Source organism: Lepidochelys kempii, chromosome 6, assembly GCF_965140265.1.
Source record: "Lepidochelys kempii isolate rLepKem1 chromosome 6, rLepKem1.hap2, whole genome shotgun sequence".
NCBI lineage: Eukaryota > Metazoa > Chordata > Testudines > Cheloniidae > Lepidochelys > Lepidochelys kempii.
Genome location: NC_133261.1, coordinates 7,254,849 through 7,278,946, shown reverse-complemented (window position 1 = coordinate 7,278,946; position 24,098 = coordinate 7,254,849). Strand labels below are relative to the sequence as shown.

At 44.2% G+C, this 24,098-nt stretch overlaps 1 pseudogene; it reads left to right on the top strand.

The window, feature by feature from the left end:
* LOC140912860 (up-regulator of cell proliferation-like) overlaps positions 1 to 19,862 on the top strand; it is a 95,394-nt pseudogene extending 75,532 nt beyond the window's left edge.
* Positions 19,863 to 24,098: the final 4,236 nt, after the last annotated feature.

The window sequence follows — 24,098 nt, the reverse complement described above, 5'->3', positions numbered from 1 at the left end:
TGCCAGCAGGGGGAGCTTTGAGACCACAGCAGACACTCACCCTGCTAGCAGTTCAATGCCCGATGCCACGGTGGCCACCAGCAACTGCAAGGAGCAATTACAGGGAAAGTTTTTTGTCAGCCTCAAGCCCTGGGCGAGAGCATACTCTGTGAGTTCTTTGCAGGCAGATCATGCTCAGTGAGGTTGGCACAGAGAATTTCAGGGATGGAGGGCATTCACTAAGGTTAACTTGGTGCTGTGTGGGGATGGATCATGCTCAGTGAGGATGGAATCTTAGATTTTGGCTGCCAGCTTCTAACAAGCCTCTACTGAGCATGTGCCAAGAGTTATTTTCAGAGGCGTATAAATTGGGTAGTTCTGGAAGAATTTTCTGAGAGACAGCAAAAGGCCCCCTTGCTCCAAATGTCAAATCCCTGTTCTAAAGTATGGAGCTGTTAGACCTTCTCAAAGAAACAGTTGTAATTTTTTTTAACAGTGGCAAAGCATCACTTCCTGTATAGAGGGGATTCTCCCTCCGCTGGAACCATTCCTCTGGTCCTTTTACCCAGCATAAAGGGTCCAGAGCAGGAATGAAAATATCACCCAGTGCTTTTTTTTTCCCCAGGGAAAAAAGAAATAAAATAAACTCAAGCAAAAAACAAACAAAACGGTCTATCCTGATTTCACTATGTACTTGTACAGTTGCACAAAATCAAAAGTGTATGAAGCTTGCAGAACGTCCCAGTAAAATAGCAATGTGTAACCTGTGTGACATTCAGTAGTCCTATAAATAGGAAAGCACCTCTGAATTTAGAAGACATTTCATTCTACCGTATGACAAAAACATTTTTTTTCTTTTGGTTATAACTGTTATTATTTAACACCTCTTTTTTCTAAATTAACCTGGGTATTGGGCCTCAGTGAGGAATAGAAAAGCCTCCTAAGAAATTTTCACCTGCAACCTTCAGCTGCTTTTAAAATTATTTGAGTGAAACCAAAACAATAATAAAACCCCCACAAACAAACCCAACACTTAATATATTTTTGCAGAAGTAAAGGTTGCATTTTTGCATCTTCATCTATTTCAGATATGGCCCAGGATTTCATAGTAAAATTCCCTACAAATAGCTGAGGACTCCATCTTATACATTGCACTTCTCAGATTATTACAAGGAAATTAGCAGTGATCCTTCCACATTTTCAGTTTGTTTGTATTCACACAAACGGGGAAGAAAATACATGTGTTTGTGTCTAGTGAGAAAGTCAATTATTGATGAAGTACCGATAATTTATTTTCTTTCATTTCACTATCAGATGGTTTAAATCAGGAGCAAGATTCAGCGACACAGAGAGCTCCAAAGTCAAAGCAGAAAGATGTCTTAATGCTGGAGCAAGAAGGGTACATTGAGCCGGTCCTGGAGCTGGAGGAGACAGAAGGACTTAACGGTATTTCCTCTCATAATTTTTGCACTGTACCTAAATTCAGTGGGTGAAATTCTGGTGCCTTTGAAGTCAATAGAACATAGGACTTGAAGGAATCTCCTCGGTCATCGAATTCAGTCCCTGCTGTCATAGGCAACCCCATGACATCATTTCATTCATAAACTTTTCAAGCTCCATCTTCAAACTAGTTAGGTTGTTTCCCCCCACTTCTCCTATTGGGTGGCTGTTGAAGAACCTCTCTCCTCCAACAGGAATTTGTCACTGACTTCAGTGGAGCCAGAATTTCACCCAACATGCTTCACTTAAGTTTACAAAAATGATCCATTAGGACCTTCAAAAACCAAATACACATGAGATTGGCCTAAATATCACAAGAGTAAAACGATAATTATACTATACTTCACGGTTTGTAAATTTCTTGTCTGGTTTGTGAGCCTTTAGGGGAAAGCTGCCTCCTGCTTTAGTCTGTGGAGTGCCTTAGGGTCAAATTCAACACTAAACAAATATGCAAACTGCAGACTTCCCCCCCATCTGCTTGAAGATGACTCCCCTTATCTACTCCTAACCCCTGCAAGGGTGGAGCTGCCATTTTGTGCCTCTTCATCTCTCTCCTTTACCCCTATCCTATCCCCTTCCCCTCCCTGCCCCACTAAGTCCCCTCCTCCACTCCACACTCCTCCCATTGCCCCCCAGAGGCTTCTGTCCCCAGTGCCACCTTGCATTCACTTGCCCCCACATTTTCCCACCCTCTCCCCTGCCCTTATAATATCTTACCCCTCACATTTTCCCTCTTTCACCCCCTATTTCCCTGAGATCTCCTCAGTCCTCCCCCCCACCTCTCTGAATAGCCTCTTCTCCTCATGAGGATGTCTCCTGCTTCCCACGTTCCTCCCAGTTCCTCAGAGTTACTTGTCCAGCCATTAACCACAGAGTCCAGAAAGTGGCCATTGTCTCTGAGGGCACCCTGGCTTCAGTATAATGGAAAACTGTGGGAGATGGCAGCCATCTCTATTTGGGGCAGCCTTACTTTCACATGCAAAGCCTGTAGTGAATGATAGTCGTCTCATCCCAGGGCAGTTTGGCATCAATCTCATTTCAAATAATGGGAGACAGCGATTATTTCTACTATGGGAAATTTCAGGATTTTAAAGCCAGGAATAAGGAGATCCTATTGGACTTTACAAAGACACCATGTAACTCTAAATTCACAATAAGAGTTGGTAACATGGCATACTGGCTAAGTTCACTTACATAGCACTTGTCATGGTTCTTACAAGGGCAACCACTGCGCCCCGTCATGCACACCTCTCTTTAAGAGGGAATCTGGTTGTGGTCTCTCTTCTGGGTTTTTACTGCCCACTCGGGAAAAGAAGTCTGCCATTTGCATGGGCCTTACCGGGTCGGTGGCCAACTTGAAAATCGTAGGGCTGCAGTGAAAGTTACCACCTCATGACCCAGGCATTGATGTCCTTCATAATGTTAAGCAATCGAAGTTGCATGTGGTCAGTGACCAAATGGAAGGGGTTCCCCAGTAGATGATACCTAAGTGCATTGATTGCCTACTTCACCACCAACACCTCCTTTTCTATCGTTGAATACTTCTGCTCTCAGAGAAACAACTTCCTGCTCAAATAAAGAACTGGACGCTCCTCTCCCTCAGCTTCTTGAGAAAACACTGCTCCCAATCCCATTTCTGACACGTCAGTCTGTAATATGAAGGCTCTGTCAAAGTCTGGGTGGAATAGGATGGGATCCCTAGTTAGTCGATCCTTCAGTTCCAGGAAAGCTCTCTCACACTCTGCTGACTACTGTATCTTGTGAAGCTGGAAGCTCTTTTTTAGGTCGGGTAAGGGTGACATGAGCGTTGCAAGGTTTGGCAGAAAGTAGCAATAGTATCCTGCTAGGCCCAAGACTTGGCTTACCGGCCTTTTTGTCATAGGGGCCGGGCAGTCCCCTAAGGCTTGTACTTTATCCAACTGGGGGTGTAGGGTACCTCGGTCCACACTGAACCCCAACTATGTTACCTCTCGCTGCCCAAGATGGCACTTGACTAGGTTGATGGTGTGCCCGGCTTCCCCTATAGCTTGCAAGATGGTTGTGAGGTGTTGGAGATGTTCTTCCCACATGAGGCTGTCTACAACTATATTGTCTATGTAGGCTGCTGCATATAGGTGGTGAGATTGCAGCAGCCTGTCCGTAAGTCACTGAAATGTGGCTGCGGCCGCACAGAAACCAAAAGGCATGGTGACTAACTGATACAGTCCAAACGGGGTGTGACCAGCAGTGCGAGGGGAACCCCTCACTGGAAATGCCAATGTCAGGGCAGGCTGCAAAGGGGAGAGCAGATACTCCCCAGACTGGTGGGTAACACTGAAGTTAAACTCCCCAACCAGTCACAAACTGTGCTTCCAATCCCCCACACTGGTTATCAAGAAGCAAAAATGAAATCACACAGCCCCTTAATTGCATTCCAGTCTCTGGCTCCCAATCAACACCTACGTCCAGTACAGTGAGAAGTTATCTAAAAACTCTGCTCACATATACAAAATGTTCTTCTGACCCCAAAGGGTCAGCCATGTCACCAGGCCAGTATAGGTTTGGATACTACCCAAAATACCACTCTGCCAGCCAGGTTTATTATAAAGAAAAAAGAAAGAACAAGAAGATAGATGTTAAATGGTAAAGCAGTTACATATATACAAAGATTTGAAAGTCCATATATCAGGCTCCTATCAGTACTTGTGAGTTTGCTGGCTTGAATGTCCCTCTGGAACACAACCCCAGCTAGGATGGGTCATTCAGTCCTTTGTTCAGAGCTTCATTTTGTAGCAAAGTTCATCCAGAGATAAGAAGCAGGACTGAAGACAAAATGGAGAAGATGCAGCTGCCTTTTATAGTCTTTTGTCATGCAGCCTGTGCTTCCTTTGTTCCAAACACAAGCTGCCCTACACATGGCTTGAAAGCCTTAGAGTTCTGTCCATAGGCATGCCCCTGCCAGAAAATGACCACATGGTGACAGGGATGCTGGAAGATGGGGAGGCCAAGGGGCCATGACCCTCCGCCTTTTTGCCATGGGCCCAGCCCCCTGCTCCTCTTACTCTGGGAGAAAGAGACTTCTTTTAGTCTTTTCTCTTCACCCTTCTTGGCCAATACCAGATACCTTTGTAGGACCCTCTCGTAAAGTTTAGCCTTTTCAGAGTCTGATAAACTGGATCTTTCAAGAACGTCTTTCATCTCTGAATCCAATTGGTGAGGAGGTGTGGTTCTGATATTTTCTTCATCACTAGAGGCATGTTTCATCACTAGAGGCGTGTTTGTTCTAGCTGATGGCTAGGAACGAGGTACAATTTTTCAACCATTTTATTTAAAATGCCTGACAGCAAAACTCAACAAATGTTTGATAAAACCCCTGATCTGTTTTACAATCATCTTTTATTCTTTTGAGGAACAGGTTTTTGTAATCGCTCAGTGTTTTACTAATCCCCCATTTTCTTTTTAGCATGCTTACTTGTTAGGGTTTCTGGGGGACTTTTCCTTTTACAGAGTTGAGTGCTATTTCAGAGCTGGCCACTACCAGGTTGTCAGAGGCTGAGCACAGAATAACCTTCCTTTGATGCGGTCTGGCTTTGATGAGGAGTTTCAAAAGAGCTAGGTTTCTGTGTACATGGCTAGACATGCTTATCAGGGGGATGCTCTTTTTTTTTAAAATGGCTAAGGATTGTTAAAAAAATTACTACTTTTCTGTTTTTTTCAAGGTGTATACATAGGGCCAGTCTGGGGGAGAAATGCTTGTTCTTAACCTGTAGGCTTCGGGTGCTAAAACATTTAAATCCACCAGCAGAAACTTCTGGGCTTTTTGATAGCATCCTCAAAAGCCTCCCAAAAGAATTGTGTTTTCCCAGGGTACGGTTGCCATGCCTGGGTGGTAACTTGCAGTTTATCTCCATGGTTTTAAAGAGAACCATATACTTTGTTTTTAAAATAATCATTTGTCTTTTTTCCCCTGGCAAAACACATTTTGCACAATGTACAAAATACTCAGCTTCCTGTGGTGTATGTATTTTGTAAAGGCTTTCTCAATTTCACTGCTTTCAGAAGAAGACTTCTTCAAGTCATCTCTAATAAATATGCCTTGTGAAAAGGAAAAAATACTTTTTTTTCCTTCAAAAATGGTCAACAGTGCCAAATGTGTATGTGTCAACATATGAAACTGGAGGACAAAAGAGGGTGTGGAAACCTGTAAAAATATATATATTGATGAATCCTATTGAGCTGTATACTACTAATGTCTAGAGTGAAAATATATAAAAAACCCACAACGGGTTTTCACCTCAGTCCCCGGAAAAATCATGGAGCAGGTCCTCAAAGATTCAATCTTGAAGCACTTGCATGAGAGGAAAGTGATCAGGAACAGTCAGCATGGATTCACCAAGGGAAGGTCATGCCTGACTAATCTAATCGCCTTCTATGATGAGATTACTGGTTCTGTGGATGAAGGGAAAGCAGTGGATGTGTTGTTTCTTGACTTTAGCAAAGGTTTTGACATGGTCTCCCACAGTATTCTTGTCAGCAAGTTAAAGAAGTATGGGCTGGATGAATGCACTATAAGGTGGGTAGAAAGTTGGCTAGATTGTCGGGCTCAACGTGTAGTGATCAATGGCTCCATGTCTAGTTGGCAGCCGGTGTCAAGTGGAGTGCCCCAGGGGTCAGTCCTGGGGCCGGTTTTGTTCAATATCTTCATAAATGATCTGGAGGATGGTGTGGATTGCAGTCTCATCAAATTTGCGGATGATACTAAACTGGGAGGAGTGGTTGATACGCTGGAGGGCAGGGATAGGATACAGAGGGACCTAGACAAATTGGAGGATTGGGCCAAAAGAAATCTGATGAGGTTTAATAAGGATAAGTGCAGGGTCCTGCACTTAGGATGGAAAAACCCAATGCACAGCTACAGACTAGGGACCGAATGGCTAGGCAGCAGTTCTGCGGAAAAGGACCTAGGGGTGACAGTGGACGAGAAGCTGGATATGAGTCAGCAGTGTGCCCTTGTTGCCAAGAAGGCCAGTGGCATTTTGGGATGTATAAGTAGGGGCATAGCGAGCAGATCGAGGGACGTGATCGTCCCCCTCTATTCGACATTGGTGAGGCCTCATCTGAAGTACTGTGTCCAGTTTTGGGCCCCACACTACAAGAAGGATGTGGATAAATTGGAGAGAGTCCAGCGAAGGGCAACAAAAATGATTAGGAGTCTGGAACACATGACCTATGAGGAGAGGCTGAGGGAACTGGGATTGTTTAGTCTGCAGAAGACAAGAATGAGGGGGGATTTGATAGCTGCTTTCAACTACCTGAGAGGTGGTTCCAGAGAGGATGGTTCTAGACTATTCTCAGTGGTAGAAGAGGACAGGAGAAGGAGTAATGGTCTCAAGTTGCAGTGGGGGAGGTTTAGGTTGGATATTAGGAAAAACTTTTTCACTCGGAGGGTGGTGAAACACTGGAATGCGTTCCCTTTGGAGGTGGTAGAATCTCCTTCCTTAGAAGTTTTCACGGTCAGGCTTGACAAAGCCCTGGCTGGGATGATTTAATTGGGGATTGGTCCTGCTTTGAGCAGGGGGTTGGACTAGATGACCTCCTGAGGTCCCTTCCAACCCTGATATTCTATGATTCTATGATTCTATGAACGTGTGATTGATGACACCATCAGAATCTGCAGGTCCTCGTTAGAGCTGCATGCCCCAGTCCCCCTCAGCTGAGTTTCTGGGTTGTCTCCGTAGTTTCTCTCCTCCCCAAGCTCATGTGACTCAAGAGGGGGGATGGAACTGCATGGACTTGAGGACTGAGGAAAGGTACCATAATGTGCCTAAATAAGCCAACTACCATCAGTTCGCAATTTCAGTAACTGATTTACTGCACACTGGAAAGGCCATGACCACATTATAGAGGAAGAATAATGTATGTAAAATAGGTTTCAGAGTAGCAGCCGTGTTAGTCTGTATTCGCAAAAAGAAAAGGAGGACTTGTGTCACCTTAGAGACGAACAAATGTATTTGAGCATATAAATAAATTTGTTAGTCTCTAAGGTGCCACAAGTATTTAAAATACTTAGTTTTAAAACAACGTTTAATTTTTAATGTTGAACTCCTCAATTTCATTGAAGGTCAGGTAGGATGGGTATCTGAGGTGGACACACATTGAGTATATATCCCAAACAATTCAGAAATGCCAATTTTGGGAAAAAGCAATCCAAAATATTTCTGTGTCCAGTGTATCCATAAGCATTTTTTTAAAGAAATAATGTATTGAGGTTGAGCTGCTAAAAGCATGTTCTCTACCTGTTGATTTGAACCCATCACTTTCCTCTTTGAATCCCTCTGCTCACTCCTCATCTGATATTCAATCAGATTTAAATTATTGGTCACCTTTTCAAGGAAACTCTGTCTCCTACCTAGACGAGCTTTACCTTGTAAAGAATTCCATTTCATTGTGGCAGACAAGAGTAAATGTTGACCACAGTCTTTGTCCTGTAGCGTTAGTTGATTTTTTAGATACACTAGGCCAAGGCCATTGACCACCTTGAAGATAAAGACCAAGATTTTGAACTTGAATAGTCCTGCATTTCAACCCTTGGAGTGTTCACTTGGTGCATGGGGAATGGGATTTTTTTAATCATGAGGCATTTGTGTTTCATCAAAGAAGAAAATCTTCTACAAAGGAACAGCTGTTGTGAAATCAGGTTTTCACCAAACGTTACTCCTGGAGGAATTCTGTACTACTGTAGGCATGCATAATTAATGAGCCATGCATATCTTTAATTTTTTGTGTAGAAAAAAAAAGCTTCTGCCAAAATGTTGCTGCATTCCACCTTTTGCCCACCAGAGGGCACTGTGTCACAAGAACAGCAGCAGATACTCGCAGAAAATAATAATTACCACCGGGGGGGGGCACGGGAGAAAACCTTTTGTAGTGATAAGCAAGGCGGGCCATTTCCAGAAGTTATCAAGAATGGTTTTCTTCCCCACACCCTCCGCCCCCACTCTCCTGCTGGTAATAGCTCATCTTAAGTGAGTGTGTATGATAACACCCATTTTTTTCATGTTCTGTGTGTACATAAATCTCCTCACTGTATTTTCCACTGAATGCATCCAATGAAGTGAGCTGTAGCTCACGAAAGCTTATTCTCAAATAAATTGGTTAGTCTCTAAGGTGCCAGAAGGACTCCTTTTCTTTTTGCGAATACAGACTAACACGGCTGCTACTCTGAAACCTGTCAATATTCCTAGAGATGATTCTCAGATTTCTGACAAGCATAGGGTTGTCTGCAGTGTAGATGTAGCTGGGTAGATCCCAGGATATTGGAAAGCCAATGTGGGTGAGGTAATATCTTTTCTTAGACCAACTTCTGTTGGTGAGAGTGACAAGCTTTTGAGCCACAAAGAGCTCTTCTTCAGGTCTGGGAACATTACTCCCAATGTCAGAGCAAAATGCAAGATGGAACAGATTATTTAGCATAAGTAGTTAGCAAATATTGTAAGGGACCATTCAAAGTAGAATGGGCCATTAGCACCTCTGCAAACATAGGAAAAAAAGAAGGGGTTAGTGGATTACAGATTGTTTTAATAAACCATAAATCTAGTGTCTCTGTTCAATCCATGATGTCCATAATCCATGATTTGGTGTCCAGCAGAGTAATGAATGTAAGCTCCCTGGTTCTTCTTTTGAAAATGCTGTGCAAGTTGCCTTTGAGGATTGGGTCTGATAGGTCAGATATAGAGTGATTACTTTATGAAAAGTGTTCACCCACAGGTGATAGGGTGTTTTTGTCTTTTATCATTTTCCTGTGTATATTCATTTGAGTTTATAATGATTATCTGTTTCATCCATATAATCATTATTCAGGCATTTAGTGCACTGGATGAAGTGTGCTACATGTGATAGGCATGTATAAGATCCTGGGATCTTGAAAGGTGTTTTGTGTGGAATGTTGATCATTATAGTAATGGAGATATGTCTGCAAGTTTTGCATCTATCGTTCTGGCAGAGTCTGGTGCTGCTTTGAGTGGGTGTGTCCTGGTCTGTGGGGAGCTTGCTCTTGATGACGAGGGTTACCTGGGGTTTTGAGAACCCACAGCAGGGGCAACTTAACTATTTCACTCCATGCAGTGTCAGGAATCAATCAATAGGAACACAGCACTTCTGTCTGATCAAGGATTAAATGCAAGTAAGTATGCTCTTATCTAACACTGCAGTTTATTAGATTTAAGCATACAGAGACATAAGCAATAGGTTTAGAACATCCCAGATCTTTTTCCTAAGATCTGGAATGGTATTGTGTAATTAACAGCAGGTTTGCAGTGGCCAGTTGCTCACCCACCAGGGAGAAAGGGTGTCAGAAAAAAGTGTCTCAAGATGGCTTCAGAGGACTGCTCCACAATATACTCTATTAGCTAATCTTTTATAACTAACTTCTACAAAACACATAGGTCATAATGACCCCAACTGGATCATCTCTTTTCTAACTTTCAGTCAACTTTTCATATCAGAGGTGCCTAGATTCAAAGTTTTCCAACCACCAAGGTTTTCAGTCTCAGTTGTTTACTTGTCTGTCCCCTCCTCCCATTCTGATTAGCAAAAAACTATCAGCTAGATATGACCTCGCTTCTAAAAGCCTGTCTCCAAATTAACCCTTAACTATGTGGTGTTCTATTTCATTAATTCCTATTGGCAGAATGCACATAATATGGTTGCAATTAGTTTGATCACATAATGGGGTATACACATCCCTCAAACCAGGGCAACAATGAGTTTGAAGAGATTGTTCGAAGACCAGAAGAGATGGTTCTTGAAATATTTCTTTCATGATGGGGTACCCATCAAGTATGGGGTGTAGTTGTTTACACCCATTGGTGGTTACACTAGCTTTACTGTATGGGTTCCAGTGTGGGGTGGTAGGTGACAAATAGGGGTATGCAGTCAGAAGGGGGTTTATTTCTGTATTGAAGCAGATTCTCCTGGGGTATTTGGGTGGCCTGTTGCATGATGCAATCTACTTCTCTGATGAAGTGTCCTTGTTTGGTGAAGGTGGTTTTAAGTGAACATAAGAACAGCCATACTGGGTCAGACCAAAGTCCATCTAGCTCAGTGTTCTGTCTTCTGACAGAGGCCAATGCCAGGTGCTTCAGAAGGAATGAATAAAAAAGGTAATCATCAAGTGATCCATCCCCTGTCACCCATTCCCAACTTCTGGCAAAGAGAGGCTAGGGACACCATCCCTGCCCATCCTGGCTAATAGTCATTGATGGACCTATCTTCCATCAATTTACCTAGGTCTTTTTTGACCACGGTTATAGTTTTGGCCTTCACAATATCGACAACAAGTGTGTTAAGCCAGGAATAGTCAATAGGTGGACCGTGGGCCAAATCCGGACTGTGAGATGCTTTTGAATGGACCCCACAATGTTTTTATTTCTTTATTATCATTATGGGGTTTTAAAAATTTTTTTCTTGGATTCTGGACCTTGACTGTACCTTGACCAAGAAATTTGGACCTTGACAAAAATAGGCTATCCCTTCATTAAGGTATATATCACTTACTTTCTCCTCAGAGCACATTCTGTGGTATCTGAGTGCCTGGCTGTCAATAACATATTTCTTGGTATGGTTGGGGTGGTTACTAGATCTATGAAGGTAGGTGTGGTGATCCATGGCTTTCTTGTATATGGTTGTCTGTAGGGTTCCATTGCTGAAGCTGATTGTGGTGTCCAGAAGTTGATGCTAGTGTGGGAAAGCTCCAGAGAGAGTTTAATGGATGGGTGGTGGTTGTTGAAGTTGTGGTGGAAGTCTGAGGGAGTTTAAGCTGTCTTCCCATAGGATGAAAATTTCTCAGGTATATCACTGGTTTCATGATGCACTTCTCCAGAAATTCTTCTTCAGGATGACCCATGAAGAGGTTAGCATATTGGGGAGCCATCCTAGTACCCCTGGCTGTTCTCATGCTTTGGACAAAATGTTTATTGCTGAAGGTAAATCTATGACAGGCGAGGATGAACTGGATGAGTTTGGCTATGTGTTTGGGATGGATAATTGATGGTTGTCCATTGTCTTTTAAATATTTGGGGCAGGCAGCTATCCTGTCATTGTGAGGGATATTGGTGTATAGGAAAGTGACATCCATGGTGGCAAGGATGGTATTCTGAGGAAGGTTGTTAATACTGTGGAGTAGAGTAGGGCTCAAATGTACTTGAGCCATCCAGCTACTGTGAGAGTGGACTGTCTGGAAAGACTCTTGCCTAGGCTCACAGCCCATGCACGTTTCAATCTCTTTGGCTCATGAGTGTTTGCATGCAGTGTTCTAGAAAGACAAAGGTTTCCTTTAATAGATGTTTTCAGTTTTGCTTCCTCAAACGGGCAGTCAGTGCCACACACTGGCTGAAATAAATGCTGAGTGACTGAGATCAAGTAGGGGATCTTGAGCTGTGTGGTGCACAATCCCCTCCATTCTAAGACTGCTGATTTTGCAAAATGCTGTGTTTTTGACGAGCTGTGCCTAGGGAACTCCTTGCTCAAATGACCCCAAAATTTGGGTCACTAACCCTATCCTGTTCCCCCATGAGACAACAAATTTCAAGACAGTCCAAGTAAGCATACAGATCTTACAGCACTAAGAAGAAATAACATTTAAGTAGAAAGGGCTTCTCAACCTAAACTAAAGCAGAGCTGGTGCTTCATTATACAATCATAGGCCTGGAAGTGACCTTGAGAGGTCATCAAGTCCAGTCCCCTGCCCTCAAGGCAGGACCAAGCACCATATAGACCACCCCTGACAGGTGTTTGTCTAACCTGCTCTTAAAAATCTCCAATGACGGAGATTCCACAACCTCCCTAGCCAATTTATTCCAGTGCTTAACCACCCTGACAGTTCGGACATTAGGAAAAATTTCCTCTCAAAACTTCCCTTGCTGCAATTTAAGCCAATTGCTTCTTGTCCAATCATCAGAGGATAGGAAAATAATTTTTCTTCCTCCTCCTTAAAACAACCTTTTAGGTACTTGAAAACTGTTATCATGTCCCTTCTCAGTCTTCTCTTTTCCAGACTAAACAAACCCAATTTTTTCAATCTTCCCTCATAGGTCATGCTTTCTAGATCTTGAATCATTTTTGTTGCTCTTCTCTGGACTTTTTCCAGTTTGTCCACATCTTTACTGAAATGTGGCACCCAGAACTGGACACAATACTCCAGCTGAGGCATAATCAACGTGGACTGGAGCAGAAGAATTACTTTGCATGTCTTGCTTACAACACTCCTGCTAATACATCCCAGAATGATGTTTGGTTTTTTTTGCAACAGTCTTACACTGTTAACTCATATTTAGCTTGTGGTCCACTCTGACCTCTTGATCCCTTTTTTGCAGTAATCCTTCCCAGGCAGTCATTTTCCATTTTGTACATGTACAACTGATTGTTCCTTCCTAAGTGGAATACTTTGCATTTGTTCTTATTGAATTTCGTCCTAGTTACCTCAGACCATTTCTCCAGTTTGTCCAGCTCTTTTTCAATTATAATCCTATCCTCCAAAGCACTTGCAACTCCTCCCACCTTGGTATCGTCTGCAAATTTTATAAGTGTACTCTCTATGCCATTATCTAAATCATTGATGACTATATTGAACAGAACTAGACCCAGAACTGATCCTTGCAGAAGCCGACTCGTTGTGCCCTTCCAGCATGACTGTGAGCCATTGATAACTACTCTGGGAATGGTTATCCAACCAGTTATGCACCAACCTTATAATAGCTCCATCTAGGTTGTATTTCCCTAGTTTTTTAATGAGAAGGTCATTTGAGACTATATCAGATGCCTTACTAAAGTCTCGATATACCACATCTACCGCTTCCCCCCATCCACACGGCCGTCACCCTGTCAAAGAAAACTATCGAGTCAGTTTGATATGATTTGTTCTTGACAAATCCATGCTGACTATTACATATTGCCTTATTATCTTCTAGATGTTTGCAAATTGATTCCTTCATTATTTGCTCCATTATCTTTCCGGGTCCAGAAGTTAAGCTGACTGGTCTGTAATTCCCTGGGTTGTCCTTATTTCCCTTTTTATAGATAGGCACTATATGTGCCCTTTTCCAGTCTTCTGGAATATCACCCGTCTTCCATGACTTTTCAAAGATAATAGCTAATGGCTCAGATATCTCCTCAGTCAGCTCCTTGTGTATTCTAGGATGCACTTCATTGGGCTCTAGTGACTTGAAGACATCTCACTTGTCTAAGTAATTTTCACCTTGCTCTTTCCTGTTTTGAACCTACCCCATTTTCACTGGTGTTCACTATGTTAGGTGTCCAATCGCCACCAACCTTCTTGGTGAAAACCGAAACAAAGAAGTCATTAAGCACGTCTGCCATTTCCACATTTTCTGTTATTGGTTTTTTGTCTTCTTTGAGTAATGGGCCTACTCTGTCCTTGGTCTTCCTCTTGCTTCTAATGTATTTGTAGAATGTTTTCTTGTTACCCTTTATGTCCCTAGCTTGTTTGATTTCCTTTTGTGCCTTGGCCTTTCTAATTTTGCCCCTACATACTTGTGTTGTTTGTTTGTATTCGTCCTTTGTCATCTGACCTAGTTTCCACTTTTTGTAGGACTCTTTTTTTTATTTTTAGATCATGGAAGATCTCCTGGTTAAGCCAGGGTGGTCTCTTGCCATTCTTCCTATCTTTCCTGTGCAGTGGAATAGTTTGCTCTTGTGACCTTAATAATGTCTCTATAACACATAATAAATGGGTTAATCGTTTATCAGGTCCAAATACCCTAACACTGCACCGGAGACATTACCGTACCAGGACTGGCCTGGAGGTGTCTTAGCATTAGCTCCCCAGGTTGCAATGTGGGTAAATTTGCTTTGTAAGTAATGACAGTCCTCACAGCTCCCCAAAAGGAGAGAGGAAGTAGCGTGAGTGAAGGGACTGATTTGGTCGCTGGGAGGTAAGCAAAGCCACAGTGCTGTTAGCTACACCTGTAAAAGACATGTCCCAGCAAAGAGATGGAGGAAGATATGAAGAAAATCAAAAATGAAGGCGTAACCCAGAAGGTGTAATCTGCACTGACTGCTGAAAGGGAAATAAAGGGTCAGATCCTCCGGATGAGCCATTGATGCCCAGCACAGCTCAGGGTGAGGGGTGAAGGCTACCATCACAGCCACCTGATCCTCAGACTGCCAGGCACCAGTCTGATCCTGAGCAGCAGCTTAGAGCAGCCAAGGGATCATTCCAGCTTCTGGGATCACCACAGAGACAGGGTCCTGAGTCTATGCCCCCTCCTCCAGTAGCGGTGAGCTGGGATGTCATAGAGCTGGTTATACTGGAAGATTTTCTAGGAAATTCTCAGTTGGCCACTTAAGCCATTTTAAAGTGGACTCTGCACTGCACTGAGGATAAGGATTGGGATCAAAAAATGCAAACCAACCTCACATTAGCGGAGTTCAAAGTGGGCCAGAACTATGTTTTATTTGTATAGAAGTAATCCCATTGGCTTCATTTTTGTTATATCAATATAAGTAAGAGAAGAATTGAACCCAGGATGTATAAGTCATCTGTTACTTACTGGGTACTGCTTTTCTTTAAATTACAAACATCAGGCTGTCTATGGAATGAGTAAACTGTATATAAAGTCACCATTTTCTACTCTGAAATTTTGGTTTGTTTTAACTTCCTTCTGCAGAAAGAAGTAAAGCATTTCAAGATGTTCTGTCCAGATTAAACCTGGAGAAGCACAGAAGCATCAAGATCAGGCTGAGGGATGTCCTGGAGATTTGCCCAGAAAGCATCAAGAACAAGATTCCAGAGGCATTAGATGATTTACCTTGGCATTTCCTGAGGAAGGTCATGGCTCTGAATGGGACGGCCAGAAATACAAGCATTGGGCACAAGGCTCCTGCAGAAGAAATGGGTGATTATGAGGAGAAGCTGCATATTGATGGCACTTTCTGTTTTAGTGACACTGAGATGAAAATTTCTCTGCAACCTCTTGATGTTCTCTGTGCTGTTCTGCTTTGCTCAGACAGCTTCCTAAAGCAGGAGATCCTGTCCAAAATGTCCATGTGCCAGTTTGCCTTTCCTCTGCTGCTACTCACCCTTGACACCCCCAAGTGCACCCTAATACTGTGGGCCATGAGGGACATTGTGCGGAAGTGGAGGCCGCACTCCCTGGCAGAGAACAGAGGGTTCAGAGAGGAGAGCTTGATGCTCACGTCAATGCCAACCATTTCTTTTGTGTGGATGGGGAGCTGCAGCTTCTCCAAGTCCCACCTCCTCAATGAGGTTCTCAGCCCCTCCCAGCAGCACCACGATTTCTTTATCAGTGCGGGACATGGAGTCTGGGAACTTCCTTCGGAAAATCGCAGATGGGCTGGTTGAGATTGCCTGGTATTTCCCTGGGGGGATGGAAAATTCTGATCTTTTCCCAGAACCCATTGCAGTTACAAATCTGCGTGGAGACATTGAGTCCCACTGGCTACAGTTTAGCTTTTGAACAGAGGTCTCCTCCGCAGTGTTCATAGTTACCGAGAGCATCGGTGAGAGAGAATAGGCACTGATATCATCTTGGAAAGAATCCAGCTCTAAATATTACTTCATCCTCAACTACAAGAATAAGAAACCCAAAGAAACTCTGGGATTCCTTAATAAGCTGTCCTCAGTGTTGAAGCTGAGCAAATCACAGCTACTGGTGAAAGATCGTACCATGAATAATGCAGGATTTGTGAAAAAGGTGCAGTCCACCATAGGAACCATAGTGAATTCATCTCTGAAGACAGTGAGTTTGGAAGCCATGGCTGTGACGGCACCTGACCTAGGAATCCTGGTGAATGAGGACTGTCAGGCATGTCAATGTGTGAGCAAATATACTGAAGAAATCACTGCAGAAATAAGAGATGGGGCAAAATACAAAAGGGAAATGCTGAGCCTGCAAGGAGACCTATGGAAAAACTTGGCTAAAGTGGAAGAAGAGATGTGCCGAATGAAAAGGCAAGGGGTCATGGCCATTGAAGACTATAAATCTGCGCTGAAACAGAAATGGTTAGAGATACGCAGACAGCAGAATCAGTGTGACCGTACTAATGGTTTGACTAAGTTCATCAAGGGAATAGTACAGCTGAAGCCAGTGGAGAAACATTACTTTCTGAAATGGATGAAATTTATCCTGGATAATATTGCGAGGCGAATCTTTCTAAAATGCGGGCGGACTATAAAGAGAAATGTGAAACTCCAGGAGTGGACCAAAAACAGCTGGAGGAATTAGATGAATTAATATCTGATAGTTCCTTGGGGGTGGAGTATTTCATGCGTGAGTTGGGGCAGTTCTATGAAGCTGAATGCTCAATGGTTAAAGAAGGGAAAATGGAAGAAAGCCAAAGACATTTCACCCGTCTCCCATGCATAGCAGCTGACCTGATGCTGGAAGGGTTTCCTGTTTAGCTGACCGATGGAGATGCCTCCAATATCCCCATGAACTTGGTAGTAGAGGTTCTAACTCATCTCCATATCAGGCTAGGGGATAGATCCAGAATGGTGGTTATAACAGTGCTGAGAGTGCAGAGCACTGGGAAATCCATCCTCTCAACACCATGTTCGGCCTGCAGTTTGCAGTGAGTAGCGGTCGAAGTGCGCGAGGAGCCTTCATGACGCTCATTAAAGTTACAGAAGCTGTTCAGGAGCCGCTTGGCTGTGATTTCATCCTGGTGATAGACACTGAAGGTCTGAAGGCCCCTGAACTAACAGCACTGGAAGACAGTTATCAACATGACAATGAGCTGGCCACCCTGGTGATTGGACTGAGTGACGTCACCATCGTTAACATGGCCATGGAGAATGCCACAGAAATGAAGGATGTTCTGCAAATTGTGGTCCAGGCATTTCTCAGAATGGAGGAAATAGGAAAACAGCCAAACTGCCAGTTTGTGCACCAGAACGTCAGTGATGTGTCTGCTCATGTTCAAAATATGAGGGACAGGAAACACCTCCTGGAGCAGCTGAATGAAATGACCAAAGCTGCAGCAAGGATGGAAAAGCAAAGCAGGGAAATGACATTTTCTGATATTATGGAGTATGACCCAGAAAAACACAATTGGTACATACCTGGCTTGTGGCATGAAGTCCCTCCCATGGCTCCCGTAAACACTGGATACAGTGAGAGGGTGTGAAAGCTAAAGAAATAACTGTTTGAATTCATAGAGAACCGTTCACGGAAAAGAGCTGGAAAGGATATTCCTGATTTTATTGTATGGTTGAAGAGCTTGTGGAAGTCAGTGAAACATGAGAACTTCATCTTTAGCTTTAGAAACAGCCTTGTAGCTGAAGCCTATAACCTGCTGTCTGTGAAGTATTCTGAATGGCAATGGGGTTTCCGCAAGGAGATGTATCTCTGGATATCTGAAAAAGAAACTTTTATCTAGAATCAGCTGCCAGAGACACTAGAGGGTGATCTCTTTCACAGCTTAAAAATGGAAGCACAAGGGAAACTACAGCAGGGAGAACAGAAGCTCTTGAATAACTTAGAACAGTATTTGAAAGGTGAAGCTCCAAATTTGAACCTGATAGAAAAGTACAGAGAAGATTTCAAAAGGAGCACGAATAGCCTCAAAAGAGAACTTGAAAATTATTCAACCAGTAACTGTGAGGAAGCAATTCGAATACGAAGAGGACAGCGCAAGATAGACAATATCCAGTCTGGGTACAAGCAGAAAATTGAAGGGGAAGTTGCCAGACTCTTGGCTGAATGCCGAAACAGAGAAGATAAACTCGACCATGAGAAACTGAAGAAAGAATTTGAAACGATGTGACGAGAAACCTTGTCAGAGTTAACGCTCTGTACTTTACAGAAATGTCAAGTTGTTCAAGATATGGATCTCCAGCTGAGAAAGGATCTGAAGCACAGAGCGGGTGCTGTCAGACAGATACTGCAACATGCAAAAAGCCTGCTGGATTATAGAATGAAGTCTTTCACAATGAAGAAGGAATACTTAAACCTAAAATGGACCAGAGCAGTTGTAGAATACTTCTCACAGGAATGTTACTGTAAAACTGAAGAGCTTGCTCTATCTTTAATGACTGAATGCAAGAAATACATTGAAGAAAAAGTTAAATCCAAAACAGACTATGATGAAACCTATTGTGGAGAACTGCTGCATATGGTTAATGAGAGGTTAAAAGAGGAGGAGATTGAGAAACTTCACACTTCTCCTTTGTTTGAAGTTGACCTGAAGCGTCACGTTTGGGGGAAGCAGCTTGGGCATTTCAGAAGATGCATGAAGATTTTATCAAAGAAAGCGATCCTCAGCAACGTCTGGAGAAGCTGAAACCTCATTATTTCTCCATATTTACTGATCTCTATTTGGAAAAGAAAGAGAGCCAAACAAGGGTGAGGAATTTCTGTGATCAGTGTCTCAAACCTGCCCTGGTGGGTTATGTCAACAAAAGGCTCGGACTAGAAATAGTTGACAATATTCTCAGCAGTGAACAGGCCCTTGAATACGCCAGCCGAAGCTTCTTTCAGTTCTTTTTGCTAAAGAAGCTGCTGGAAGAGATGAACTTTGGCAACTATGTGAAATACATAAGTAACTATGAAGAGTTTGTCAAATCCTGGATACAGAGATGTCTGATAGACCACTATGGAGGGAAGGCAAGTTTGAGAGATTTGGAGAAAGGGATTCTATCCGGAATAATAAATAAAATCAAGGGAGTTCTGAAAAACTCCATAAATAAAAACAATAACACAGTTTCTGCCTTTTTAGACAGCTTTTGCAAAGAGCTGCAGCAGGACCTGGCCATTTCCAGCAATAGCTTAGTTGGAGTACAGTTTAAAACCACAGCAAAAATTGAGCAGCTTTCTGGTAACATTGAAATCTTCCTTCTGGAGCTGGAACAACAAATCTTAACCCAGTTTAATCATTTGGAACTTGAGACCAAACTCTCCAGCCTGCCAGTGAAACCCCAGGATGAGATCTTCAAGCGAGTGTTTGGCTGTGGGAAGCAGTGTCCGTTCTGTGAAGCCCCCTGTGAAGCAGGAGGCACTGACCATAAAGAGCATTTTGTATCAGTCCATCGACCCAAAGGGTTAGGGAACTTCAGGGATTGTGATTCACAAAAGCTTGAGCATTCCATATGCTCCTCTGATGTGGTTTCCAATCGTGAATTCCGAACTGCAGCCGCAGATGGGAAATTTCATCCCTACAAAGATTACCGCCATTACTACCCAGACTGGCGCATTCAGCCTGATCCCAGCATTGATGCTTCTGATTTCCGGAAATTTGTTTTCAAATCATTCAATGACCAGTTAGCTAGAGCGTATGGTGCTAAAGCAGCAGAACTTCCAGGAGACTGGAAAAATATAATGAAAGAGCAGGCGCTGAAGAGCCTAAAGGAAGCATTTTACATGAAATAATAGACATGCCAAGAGTCTCTTTAAATAGGATACACTTCAACAAAACAAAACCCTTAATTAAAAAAAAAACGGAATATGAACAAATCTGACAGCCTGTACCATTTTTTAAATTGAAAACTAAAAACAAAAAATCAATTGCAGGTCACATCTTCCAGTTAGTGCAAGGCTGCTGCACAGGAACAGCCATACCAAAGCAAACTGATAGTCCGTGTATCCCTGTGTCCTTGCTGAACCAGAATAACAGCCCATCTAGCCTGGTATCCCCACCTCTCTGCAGTACTGGATCAGACCAATCACCCATATAGCCTAGTATCCCACATCCTTGCTGTATTGGATCAGACCTAAAGGCCATCTAGCTCGGTATCTCATCTCCCTGCTGTACTGGATCAAACCAGTGATCCATCCTGTCTCTGACAGTGGCCATTACAAAATGTCTCAGTGGGAGGTGCAAGAAACCATCTAATGGAAATTGTATAGAAACGTTTTTAGAGGAGAAGCTTCTTCCTAACATAACTATGTAAACAGGGTCCGAATGAGTTCTCCCATGACAGCTAGCTGTTAGCGGGAGAGACTTTAGGAGGAAATTGTATTTACATGAACTCACCTACTCTGCCTAGATATCCATCAGATATAGAGGTGTTGCTCAAAGTGATCAATATTGACTTGTGTTGGGTTACAAATCACTTTAGTACTGAATGAAGGGGTAGTGAAATGCTGTTGTCAGTGTTGTTGTATTTATTGTATGAGTAAAGGGGAGCAGAACTGTGCTTAACCTGTCTCAAATGAGGGGTCACCCACAGCTGAAAGGACTCATTAAGCCAGGTGCTCGAATGCCTGACTCCTGTGAAGGTAAGAGGGGTGAGGAGAGGTATCTCTGCCAGGAGGAGTGAACTCTCCCTAAGGGTCCCTGGTCTGGTTTAACCTGTTTCTCCCCACTGTTCAGAAGATAGGGCCTTTTGTTATTTTAAGTGCTCAAAAGAGCTGACAATTACTTGTGGCAGGACAGCATTTCTGCCCAGCCTAATAGCTGAAAATCACTAAGGACTTGGCTACACTTGTGAGTTAGAGTGCATTAAAGCAGCCCCAGGCACCCTAACTCACGACGCATCCACACTGGCAAGGCACGTAGAGCACCTGGACTTTGTAGCGGGAGTGCCCCTGCTAATCCACCTCCACCAGAAGCATAACGCTTGGTGCGTCTCGGCTGAAACGCCCCAGCGTCAGTGTGAACGAGGTGTTGCATTACTGCACTCTGATCGGCCTCCAGAAATTTTTCCTTTCCACATAGAATCATAGGACTGGAAGGGACCTTGAGAGATCATCAAATCCAGGGGTTCTCAACCTTTTTCTTGCTGAGGCCCCATTCAACATCCTATAAAAACAACAGCGCCCAGCAGCGGGGAAACATGGGCTCCAGGCCAGGGGGACACACTTGGGCATAGGCATAGTTTTACTTCTATTTTTGGGGGGGTTGGGGGGAGGAAGGCCTGGCAGGGCTCATTCCAGCTCCACACAGCAGGGTGCAGGAAGGATGTGCCATCTCCACCCCCTGTCTCACTCAGGAGGTCACCCAGCTAGTCTGGGCTCTGGGGGGATGCAACCAAAAATATAACTGAAAGGGGGGACTCAGTTCAAAAAGTTTGAAAACCGCTCAGGTGCGGGCAGGAGGTTATTTAGGGGCTGTGTGAAATGAGGGGAGTAGCTCACGGTGCAGGGAGGGAATAGCTAAGGGCTGTGTATGGGCAGGGGGTAGCTATGGGCTGTATGCATGCAGGGGGGCTTCCAGTGCAATGCCCAGCTTCAGGGGCAAGGCACTGGGACTCCCGGCTTCAGCCTCCCTGCTGCTCCTGGCTTGTGGGGGAGGGGAGGTTTGCTGGCTCGAGCGCCGCGTTGCTCCTGGCTTGGAGGGGATGTGGGGACCCTGCCAGCTTCAGCCTCACCTAGCTTCTGGCTGCGACACTCACGGCTTGGGGGGCATGGGGAGGGCACCACGGGCTTCAGCCCCGCGCTGCTCCTAACTAGGGCAGGGGGCCCACTGGCTTCAGACCTGCACTGCTCCTGGCTTAGGAGGAAGGGGGGCCCCCAGGCTTCAGCACTGGGGCTCCAGGTTTCAGCCGTGGGGCTCTGCGGCCCCCCTGAAAGGGCTCACTGACCCCCGGCTGAGAACCACTGATCTAATCCAGTCCCCTGCACTCATGGCATGACTAAGCATTATCTAGATCATCCCAGACAGGTGTTTGTTTAACCTACTCTAAAAAATCTCCACTGATGGAGATTCCAGAACCCCACAGGCAATTTATTTCAGTGCTTAACCACCCTGACAGGAAGTTAGCCATTGATAGCTACTCTCTGGGAATGGTTTTCCACCAGTTTTGCACGCATCTTATAGTAACTCCATCTAAGTTGTCTTTCCCTAGTTAGTTTGTTTATGAGAAGGTCATGTGAGACTGCATCAAAAGCCTTACTACCGTCAACATATACCACATCTACTGCTTCTCCCCATCCACAAGGCTCGTTACCCTGTCAAAGAAAGCTATCAGGTTGGTTTGACAGGATTTGTTCTTGACAAATCCATGCTGACTATTACTTATCACCTTATTATCTTCCAGATGTTTGCAAATTTAGAGCTTAATTATTTGCTCCATTATCTTTCCAGGTACAGAAGTTAAGCTGACTGGTCTGTATTTCCCCAGGTTGTCCTTATTTCCCTTTTTATAGATGCCCTTTTCAAGTCTTCTGAAATCTCTCCCGTTTTCCATGACTTTTCAAAGATAATCACTAATGGCTCAGATATCTCCTCAGTCAGCTTCTTGAGTATTCTAGGATGCATTTCATCAGGCCCTGGTGACCTGAAGACATCTAATTGGTCTAAATAATTTTTTACTTGTTCTTTTCCTATTTTATCCTCGGATCCCACCTCACTTTCACTGGCATTCAGTATACTAGATGTCCAATTACCACTAACCCTCTTCTTGAACACTGAAACAAAGAAGTCATTAAGCACCGCTGCCATTTCCACATTTTCTGTTATTGTTTTTTTCCTCTTCATTGAGTAATGGGCCTACCCTGTCCTTGATCTTCCTCTTGCTTCTAACGTAGTTGTAGAATGTTTTCTTGTCACCCTTTATGTCTCTAGCTATGATCTGTTTTGTTTCTTGGCCTTTCTCAGTCACAGCTCAGTAGTGACCTGGCCCTGCCATACCAGCTTCCTGGCTGGGAGCACGTCCCTGGGAGCTGGAGGAGAGCAGAAAGATATTGGTGTCCCGAAGCAGCTGCTCTTGCCCTGCGAGTCATGCTCTCTGATGAAGGACAGTCTGAACCTGAGCTCAAACCCTTTCAGTTTCTTCTTGGTTCACGACTGGATACAAATAGAGCCTGTGATGGTGCCAAGGGTCACAGGAGAGGGGGATGATGTGCGCTCTTTAGGGATGTGACTTCTTCTCTTCTGCCAATTTTCTGTCAACCCAGAGGGACACCGGCCAGCGGCTCTCCCCAGAATACTTATTGAAATGTCTGACTTACCATAAGCGTCCACTGCATAATACAGACGCTTCGTTGGGGGAGGGGATCTCTTTAGATTCTCACACAGACTGTGAGGTAGATACGAGGCTGGCCAGGCTAGGGCATTAGCTCTCGCCACTCAGGAGCATCCTCTGCAGGTGGTGTCTTGCCCACAATTACCTGCCCTTTTCCAAGCTCCACCACATTAGGCCCTACATCCCTCCCAGACCATGGTGCACTTTCCTGGGGTACTGCCCTCTGGCGGTGCCCCACTCTCTGGGTGCTGCCCCTCCAGGGAACTGGCTACCCCTAATCCCACCACTCGCCTCAGTGACCCACTGCCGTTCTTCACCTAGCCCCCTTCCCTCAGGGGCAAACTGCAGTCTGAACTGGCCACTCATCATCAGTAAGGGGGTGGATCTGCTGCCTCTTCCTCCCCTGGCTGCCCCTCTGCAGCCCTAATACCTCCTCAAGGCCCTGTATCAGGCCCTCAGCCTGGGAGTTGGTCAGGCCAGAGCTACCCTAGCTCCCCCTGACCTTCCCCAGCACTGCTCTGTCCAAGTACCTTTCCCTGTCTAGGCAGCCAGCCCCATCATCTCATTCAGTTTTCTCATTTTTTTCAACAGTCACCCTGTGCAGCCTCTTACATCCTGCCATATCAGTACCCCGACACAGGCCTGTGGATAAGGCTGATGTTGCAAACTTTATGTTCTGGGTTTAGTGTATGTGTCGAAG